Genomic DNA, 9,098 nt, shown 5'->3' on the forward strand with positions numbered 1-9,098 from the left:
AAGAACTCAATACAGTAAGTAGTATAAATATGATAATAATTCTAATTTAATAAATTAAAAACTGAGGTTTAGAAAGATTAAATGACTTGTCCACTTTTATGAGACTAGCAAAAAGAATTATAATCTGAATCCAGTTCTCTCCTAACTGCAAGCCCAGTGTTTAAATCTCATCTCAGAAATTTACTGTGTGATTTCTTTTTAAAAATAAATATTTGTAAACAAAACTTAAAGAACTACAAGGTTAAAAGCTTTCCTTGCAACAACACAAATGTCCTTGGTGTGTCAAATCCAAAATGATGCCTCCACATTGATGAAACAGTATAGTGTGCCTCTTGCTTATTTGCACTGGACCAGACTCTCACCTTGGCAGCCAATGGAGCAGCCACTCATGTTGTCTACCTCTAGGTTGCTCTGCTCAGACAGCTTTCAGTCTGTCTTGGCAATCAGGTCCTCAATGTAGATGCCCAGCTCATCATCCATGTTGATCCGCCCAGACTTGTGGAGCAGGACCACAACATGAAAGTCATTTAACCTTTCTGGTCCTCAGACCCATCCATTATCAGTAAAATGAGGGAGTTGGACTCAGTGACCTCTAAGGTTTCTTCCAGATATAAAACTATAATCTTACAGTTTCTATAACCTTATGCTTTTTCTAAAACATACTTTCTCTTAAAAATAGAAAATAAAAATAAAATGTAAGGGTTATTCTCCAAATTGGGATGCCAGAATATATGCAACTAAATCTAAAGATTATGGCCAAAAAGTAAGTAAAATACTTAATAAATTTGGCAAGATGATTGAATTAGGTTAGGAAAAGGCAGAGAAATATAGAGGATTAAGAACTAGCCTTTAGAGAAAGAAAATTTAGGTTCAAATCTTGACTCTACTAATTACTGCCTTTTAATTTATCCCATTTCTTTTGGGGCAAGTTCTTTAGCTTTTCTGGACCTTTTTTTGCTCATTTGTAAAATGGGTTATGGGGGGAAGACGGAGGAAATGAAAGACTGTGTGATCTCTAAGGTCATTTCCAATCCCATGGCCTTTGGATTATAAAAAGTAGTAGCTAGAAATCCTTCCATATAATGTTTATTTCCATAATCTGTAAAACCTGTATCCCTATAATCTATAAAATACACTATAAACATTTTATTCTATTTAAATTATAATACATTATAATATATTTAATTTAATTTAAGTATATTATTCTATTTAAATTCCTACATAACAAGGCTTGAAACTACCTGTCCAGGCTTATTTCATAGTACTGTCTTTCGTGTATGCCCCATGCTGGTCATCCTAAACTATTAGTCATTCTCCTGACTTGTCTTACATTGTAGTGAGGTGGTATAGTAGTGGATGGAGTATTTAGCCTGGAGTCAGGAGAGACCTGAGTTCAAATCTAGCCTCAGGCACTTACTACTTATGTGAACCTAGACAAGTCATTTAATCTATTTTTGTCTCAGTTATCTCATCTGCAAAATGGGGATAATGACAGCACCTACTTCTCCAGTTGTGAGGATCAAATGAGACAGTAATTGTAAAGAGCCTAGCATAGTGTATGGCACACAGTAAGCACTATATAAATGCTGGCTATTATCATTGCTGTTGTTAATCATTATCTTGTCTGGCAACAGGGCATAGTAGATAGAGTGCTGGATATGTAGTCAGGAAGATGCAAATTTAAATCTCATTACAGACATGTATTAGCTGTGTGACTCTTCTTAAGTCATTTAACCTTTGTGGGCCTTAGTTTCTCATCTATAGAATGAGAGACTTGGCCTCTAACTTCCCTTGCTGCTCCAAATATAATCATATGATGCTATTCATATGTTCAATATAATCATATGATGCCTTTATGCATTTGTGCAGTTCATCTCCCATGTCTTGCTTGAAATTTGTTGAAATCTTTCTTTCCAATGTTACTTCTTCCTTGAAGCCTTCCTAGATGACCTCAGTCTATGTAGATATCTCTAGGCTGAGATTTTCCCAGACTCTGAGAAGTCTCTTAGAGTACTTTGTTCAGGTGCCTTCTTTATCTTTATCACATGTTTATCTTACCTTACAATATATCTAATTTTGTGTATGTTGTACATGCCTCCTACATTAGATCAGGGGGATATATTTATTTTAAGTGATCAACAAGTATTTGCTTGGGTTTTTTTCTTTGGGGGGGGATGGGCTAGGCAATGGGGTTAAGTGACTTGCCTAGCTAGAAAGTGTTATGTGTCTGAGGCTGGATTTGAACTCAGGTCCTCCTGAATCCAGGGCCGGTGCTCTATCCACTGCGCCACCTAGCTGCCCCTCCAACAAGTATTTACTAAACACCTGCTGGACATTGTATTGGGAAATAGGTATACAAAGAAAAAAGTAAAAGCTTCTGCATTCTAGGAACTTACTTTCTATAAGGGAGACAATATAAACGTGTATATAGAAAGTACCTCTGCTCTATCCCACTATCCCAGAGCCAGGCTGGCTATATTTGCCCTTCAGCATTCTAGGAATACTCTAAGAAATTCGGGGTATCTATCACTAATGATAACAGATTGAGCTTCCACTGTTTGTATTCCTTCCATTGTTAGGGACTACCAAATGACTAGTATGCCAGTTCTATTTAATCATTTATCATCAACTTTTACAAAGGGATATTTACTTGAAAGATATAATAACAGCAAATATCAAAAACAAATCTCACCATAAAACATCAGGGGTAGACTCTCCCTGATCTCACCCCAGTTTCTGGGGAAATTGGGCTTAAACAATACATAGCATTATTCCCATAAAGTTCACATCCAAATACAGTATGACTACTGGATGAGTCCTTGTTTCCGCTACCACTGAGCATGGTCCTGAAAGTCTCTACTTATTGCTCAAGGCACACATGATGAACCAATAGCAAAAACCTAGATTCTAAGATGCTGCAACATTGCAACATTGGAGATTTGATCTCCTAACTTTTAAAAACTCAGAAGAGTGGAGTTTTAAATCCCTTCACCTAGAATGAAAAAGAATAAACTCAGATGTCAAAATCAGAGGCCCAATTCACAATGGCATTGTTCAGCTTCATTGGGGATGGCCCAAGGTCTCTCCTCTTACATCACTGTCTCTCACCAGACATCATCAGAAGAGTCTAAGTTGTCCATTGAATGTGGCTAAGATAAAATGGCTGAAGTGATCTCTAACAGTTTCAAAATTCCAAAGGGCAGTGACTATATTATTTTTTAATCTTTGTATTCACAATATTTATTATAATTTTATCATCATAGGATTTAGGGTAGGAAGAGCCCTTTGAGATCATCTAGTTCAACAGCCCTCATCTTTCAATAGATTAATTTTACAGATAAGTCAAGTAAAATCTAAAGACGATAAGTGTTTTTTAGTCACAAAACGAGGAGTGGCATAGCCAGGATTTAAACCCAGATCCTTTTATTAGAAAGGCAGTGATCTTTAATGGCTTGACATTTATAAGCATCCCATAAATTTTTACTGAAATAAATTGAATTTGACCCAGGCTGGGTCATAAAGTGAAGGAAACATTTATTTAAATTCTAAAAGAGTAAGTGGGAGTTACCATCACAGGGAAGTGGACCAAGCATCAAGACAAACAAAGTTAGCCAGGGTGAACAAGAAGGCAGCTCAGAAAGACAAGAAATCTAAGTGAAAAACCAAGGAGAAACTAGTAAAAACAGGTGAGTGTAGGGGTAATATTAGCTAAGACAAACCAGCTGTGTATTCTAGTTTCTCTTACATATACAGGACACTGTGTCAGCTATGCTCCACTCTAAGAGCAAAAACCCTAATTGGCCTGAGGACTAGCACCAAACATGATAAAAATGTAATTTTCAATGGCTTTAGATGCCTTATTCATCTACCATGTTTTGGAACAATTAAGAAGAAACATTCTAAAAAAAAAGTTTTGTAAATTAATTTACTCTTTCTCTCATTGGTCTCTACAAAGATCCTATGAGCTAAATACTATTGTTAACCCCATTATACAAATGAGAAACTAAGAGTGAAAGACATTATGTAACTCAGAATCATGAAATTAGTTAATGAGAGTCTGAAGGAGGATTTGAATTATGGGAATATGGCACCATAAATCCTCTGTGATCAAGGTCTGTGCCTCCAAAAACCAAGAATACTGCATAAATAGTACATTGGAATTTTAGCAAGACATTTCACAAAATCTCTCCTCATCACTTTTTGTAAGAGGCCTTCAATGGGATAACTCAACTGGACAGTAGCTCACAACCAAGCCAGTAAGGCTGTGGATTTAGACAAATGAGAGTATAATTATGTGGATTTGGCAATGAATAGATGAGCTAGCCTGAAGAATAGCGACTATTCAAAATGAGCATGGAGAAAGTTCTCTAGTGGAGAATACCTGTGATTCGCATCAATTTCCTTGGCCTTCCCTAGATTTTTTATTAATGATTTTAAATAAGCACTTAGGGGCATGCTTATCAAGTTTGTAGATACCTAACAATTGAGAAAAATAATGATAGATGGCAGAATCAAAATTCCAAAAAATCTTAATAGCTTAGAATAATGGCTAAAAAGATAAAGTAATTTAATAAAGATATGCATGAAGTCTTATACTTGAGTTAAGGAAAATCACATGTGTAAGTAAGTACAAGATGGGGGGAGAAGGCATTACTGACAATGATTCATGTCTGGGGATTTTAGTGGCTTGTAAGGCTAATAGGAGTTAGTCATGTAACAGAGTAGCCAAAAAAAGCTAATGAGATCTTATTTTGCAGTAATGGAATCATGGTGTCCAGAGCAAGAGAGATTTGATAGTCCCAATGTTCTCTGCCCTATTCTGATCATATCTCAAGTATTATATTCACTACAGCGTACCATAATTGAGGCTAAGTTTTGAAAAACTACAGGATATGCAGAGGAAAGTGACCAGGATTTTCAGGTTACCCAGATTCAGGCCATATGAGGATCTTTTGAGGAATGAAGTATGTTCATCTCATAGAAAAGAAAATCTAATGAAATATGATACTACCCTTCAAGAATTGGATAGTTTGCTTATGAAGTAGACAGCCTATGATTTTTCTGTTTGTCCTTAGAGAGAGGAATTAGAAATAATGGAAGTTGCAGAGAAACAATGGAAGTTGGATTTAGGCATTTCAGAAAATGACTACGATGCACAAAATAATTAAATAACAACAACCCTGAAACAGTTCTCTGAAGGTCCATTTCTCCAATTAGGAAGTTCCTCCTGGAGCTTCCATTTTGGGGAAGGACCCATTTGTGTAGGGGTTGCCGTAAGGATTAAATGTATTATAATAATTATAAAGCTGTTAGCACGGTGCCTTGCACATAGTAAGTGCTATATAAACATTAGCTATTATAACTATTACAGTTACAATAGATAAATAGATATTCCACACATGCTTAATATTTGTATATTGTCTCCCCTAATTGAATGTAAGTTCCCTGAGAATAAGGAATATTTCATTTTTTATCATTGTATCCCCAGTACCTAGCACTATGCTTGGCATATATTAAGCATTCAATAAATGCTTTGGGATTTATTGATTGAAGGGTTCAACCAACTGTGAGCCTTTAATCAATCAATCAACAAACATTTATTAATAGCCTACTATGTGTCAGACACTGGGGATACAAGTACAAAGATTGAAATAATCTCTTGAAGTTAATATGCTAATGGGGCAGCAATTCCAAATAAAATATGTAAAGCATAAAAATACAGTTATTAAATAAAAGTTGTAGTTAAGTAGTTAAATACAAAGTTATAGTTGTAGTTAAGTAGCTAAGTTGTAGTTAAGCAGTTAAATACAAAGGCACTTTGAAGGATGCCCAAGCAGTAGGAGGGATCAAGAAAGGCATCTTGCAGAAGATGATGTCTGATCTGCATCTTCAAGGAAGAGAGAAACTCTAAAAGGATGGAGGTAATTCATTCCAGGAATAGGAGAACAGCTAAGCCAAAAGCACAGGTATGGGAGACAGAGTATTAGGAGTGTGGAAGAAAGAAAAGACCAATTTTATTTTGCTTTGTTTTATTGTTTTGTTTTTGAGACTGAGTTTTCTTATCTCAACTAGGCTAGAAGTGCTCTGATTGGCATGAAAAAAATCTGATTTACTCAATCTCTAGGTGGCACAGTGGATAGAGTGCCAGGCCTGGAGTCAGGAAGACTCCTCTCACTGAGTTCAAATATGGCCTCAGACACTTACTAGATATATGATCCTGGGCAAGTCACTTAACCCTGTTTGCCTCAGTTTCACATCTATAAAATGAGCTAGAGAAGGAAATGGCAAACCACTTCAGTATCCTTGCCAAAGAAACATCAAATGGGTTCAAAAAAATTGGACATGACCGAAAAAAAGTCTGAACATCTCTGACCTTGACTTGTTTACTTATCCTCAAGCAACCTGATTCCCCTTTCCTCCCAACTGACACTGAGGCCTCACCATATTGGTGCCAGACTTAACACAAATATTTAATCAGCTTAGACCCTACAGCTCAAAACTTCCAAGCTTGAACAATTAGTTCACCAGCCTTGACTTCCCCAGTTGCAAGGATTAAGGTATGTGTCACCATGGGAGAAGACCAGGTTGGCTAAATATTAGAATGCAAATTGCAGATTAATGCTCAATGAGGCTGGAAAGATAGTTTAGGGCCAGGTTATAGATTAATTTAATCATAACCATACAATCAATCATAACATATTACTATATTATTAAAAGTATGAATATACTGCAGAGAAGCATGTATAGATTATCATAAACTGATACAGAGTAATGTAAGTAGAAGTAGTGAAAAGATTGTAATAATATGCTGTGCAATTTAATGACCACGCTAAGCCCAAGAGATGAAAAAATGTACCTTTCTCCCTATTTTTGAACAACTGAGGGGCTATGCATGTGAAAATTTTTATATGTTGCCTAGCTTTGTTGAACTGCCTTATTTCTCCTTTTTAATTAAAATTCTTTGTTAAGAAGAGATCACTATATGGGTAGGAAAAGGAAGGGATATAGATAGATAGATAGATAGATAGATAGATAGATAGATAGATAGATAGATAGATAGATAGATGGATAAAATAGATAGATAGATAGATAGATATGTTATCTATATCAATATCATGAATTCCATGAAGCCATTGTTGTATCAGGAAGAAGCTTTATTAACAACCTGGGAAGGCTGGGTGTCCCACATGTATAAGAACACGCATGTGGGAGCACGTGTATCAACAAATGCACATCTTTTTATTCCCTATTCCACATTCGAATTTCCTTCACTTGTTTCCCCATTCGTTGGGTGCTATAGAGGTTACAGCCTCTCCTAAGCACCTAATTTCCCAACATGAGTCTCTGCCCCTAATTACATCTTCCACTCCCCACAATTCTGTGACCCAGACCCTTACCTGGGAACATCCCTTTTTATGTTAACCTCAGAACTGGTTTTCCACCCAGTTAGTTCACCACTTAGAGTGTTTTCTTATTCTAATATAACTCCCTTTTGTTCAACTTCCACCTAGCTCTCTTAAGGTTTCCACTTGGCTTTTTGTGGAAACAATAATAATAATAATGATAACAAAAAACTATTTCTCTGACTCCAACCTCTGATTGAGTGATATGCAGAAACAACATCCATACATCCCACAGATAGATAGAAAGATAGAAACATACATCTAATATACACACATATACATACACATGGTGATACAAAAATAAATGAAGCTATGAATACATTGTTATCAATAAGTTGGTATCAACTAATTTTGAATTGTTAATTATGATTGCATTTTTTTGAGCTCTAAATTCTCTTCAAATTGTCTTTAAGTTTCTTTGGGGTTTTGTTTGTTTTTAAATACTTTTTAAATACTGAGGATTCTTGTTAACATTCCATTTTATCTTTTGGTTTTCTAATTAGAGTTATTGCAGAATTACTTTTTTTTTCTAAAAATTTCACCTCAGTCTTTGACCACCTGAGTATTTCTTCATTGTTTTAGGAACTACGCTTTTTTCTTACTCATTTCCTCAATCTCTCTGCTGATTTTCCTATGGGGTTTTCCCTGTGAGGATTTCTTTCATTACTACTCTTGTTGTTGTTAAATTACCTTATCTGACTTTTTTTTTTGCTGTTTTGAGGTGATAAAGGAGGTCTTTGGTTTCCTAGTGTCATAGATATAGACCTACAAGGAGCCTCAAAGGTCATTTAGTCCAAGCCCTTCATTTTACACATTTAAGAAATTTAAGTAAAAGGAGCAAATGACTTCCCTAGGGTCACACAAGAATTAAGCATCAGAGGTGGAATTTAAACCTAGGTACTTGGACCTGTAAACTACATCAGGATTTAGAAACCACCTCTCACCCATTCATCCAGATGGAAGCCCCAGGCATTGTTATTTTATTTCAAGGAAATTCTAATCTAATCTGAATGCCCCAGAGTGGGGGAAGGAACAAGCATTTGTAAAGCTCCTATTATGTTCAGTCACTCTGCTAGGCTCTTTACAAAAATCAGCTTATTGTAAAAATTAGCTTATTTGATTCTGACAACAATCCTGCAAAGTAGGTGCTGTTGTTATCCCCATTTTACAGTTGAGGCAACTGAGGAAAACAGAAATTAAAGGACTTACTCAGGGTCATGCAGCTAATAAGTGTCTGAGGCTGGATTTGAATTTGTCTTCTTGACTCCAGGCTCAGACCTCTATACACTGCCATCTAGAGGCCTCTATGACTTTGCCTAGAAATCATGCTGCCTTGTTTAAAAAAAATAAAATCCTTCGCCATAATCACAAGACTTGTCTCTTTCTGAATTTAGAAAAACAGAAAGTCAAGAACAAGAATTCCAGTTCCTGGGCCAAAGTCACAAAGGAATACAAAAGAACTCATGAAAAGTGGGAAAAGAAATTAACCACAAATTTCTGAGGTGAGAGTACTAACTTATCCCAGACTTTTTAGTTCTTATTCCTCAACTTACCCCATCTTCTCCAATTCCCAGGTTTTGCACTGAACCCTTACTACTAAGTCTGTCTATAGAAAATTAATAATATGTTTCACCATAGCTCCTTATAGCTTACGGAGACCCATGAAAATAATTCACTGTGAAGGCAAGTGCTTTA

The sequence above is a fragment of the Phascolarctos cinereus genome, unplaced genomic scaffold (assembly GCF_003287225.1).
Source record: "Phascolarctos cinereus isolate Bilbo 61053 unplaced genomic scaffold, phaCin_HiC Scaffold_5;HRSCAF=322, whole genome shotgun sequence".
Lineage (NCBI taxonomy): Eukaryota > Metazoa > Chordata > Mammalia > Diprotodontia > Phascolarctidae > Phascolarctos > Phascolarctos cinereus.